This window comes from Echinops telfairi, unplaced genomic scaffold, assembly GCF_000313985.2.
Source record: "Echinops telfairi isolate 266 unplaced genomic scaffold, ASM31398v2 ScPeMD7_3533;HRSCAF=4204_0, whole genome shotgun sequence".
Classification (NCBI taxonomy): Eukaryota; Metazoa; Chordata; class Mammalia; order Afrosoricida; family Tenrecidae; genus Echinops; species Echinops telfairi.
The window spans coordinates 35346067-35347279 of NW_022107431.1; the positions used below are offsets into that span (position 1 = coordinate 35346067).

The 1213-nt window shown below is 45.4% G+C and overlaps 1 protein-coding gene across 2 annotated transcripts in view; it reads left to right on the plus strand.

The window, feature by feature from the left end:
• The window catches only part of ALDH8A1 (aldehyde dehydrogenase 8 family member A1), a 35001-nt gene that overhangs the window by 7552 nt on the left and 26236 nt on the right, over window positions 1-1213 (plus strand). The gene's annotated exons all lie outside the window — the stretch shown is intronic.

The following is a 1213-nucleotide window of genomic DNA, read 5'->3' on the forward strand; positions in this document are numbered from 1 at the left end:
AGCCAAGTGCACCTTCGCCCTCAAGGTGGTATCTTCCCCCACCCCCATCATTTTATTGGGGGCTTGTACAACTCATCACAATCCGTACATCCAGCATTCTTTTTTTTTTAAAACACTGTCAAGAGGTCTTTTGCAGCAATACAATACTTCATCTGATTTCCCGATTGCTGCTTCTATAGGCATTGATTGTGGATCCAAGTAAAATGAAGTCATTGAGAACTTCAATATTCCTGTCATTATTTATTTTTACCCAATGGGCTATCATCCTCAAGTTCAGCAGTTCAAAATCACCAGCCTCTCTGTGGGGGAAAGACAGGGATTTCTACTCCTATAAAAACTTGCAGTCTCACTCCACCACGAGACACGACGGCCCCTCCCTGGCCCACAGTGCTATGGGGACAGCGCTAGAGAGACAGTGTGGGAATTGTCACACACACACACACACACACACACACACACACACACCCCAGAGCAAAACAACAGCAAAGGGAACAAAGCAATAAAGTTCCTGAGGAATCCCAAAAATCAACTTCGGGATCGGTGGGCAGGGCTTGGCACTTCACCAGACCCGACTGGAAAACATTCAGAAGGTTTAGCAGACAGACCTGAAGCTATTTATAGTCCCCCCCTTTTCTTTTTCTCATCTCTATCCATATAAGATAGGCAGGATAAACAGTCCCGAGGCGAAAATAACGGGCCGATGGCTCGGTTAGGAGAGGGATTAAGAATGGGAGCTGGCAATGCTAGCTTCCACCGATTCTATTATTCTATTCTAAGTCGAGCCGGTCAAAGCCAATATCGTCTCAAGAGCAGTTTCATGGTAAGCTATTTAGAAAAAACGTTTGAGATCAGTCACTATTCCACCTCCCCATTTAAAAAAAAAAAAACTCCTTCCCAGAGGTCAGGGAAAGATTGACTCAATATCTTTGGAAATACAGATCTTTGTCATGTATCTGCTAGTTAGCAAAAGCGAAAATCTTTGGAACACGCATGCTTGCCATCACCCAACAGAGAGTTAGGAAGTAGCCTGACTCCATGGCCTTTCGGAGAGAAGTCCTTTGCTGATGGCCCTCCATACATCCTCCGCTTTCACCACCAAAGATACGTCTGTATTAGGCCCGCTCAGCAGGTGTTTGCATTCCTGTTCAATCCTGAAACTTGGGAATTCCTGGTGTGTGTGTGTGTGTGTGTGTGTGTGTGTGTGTGTGTGTGT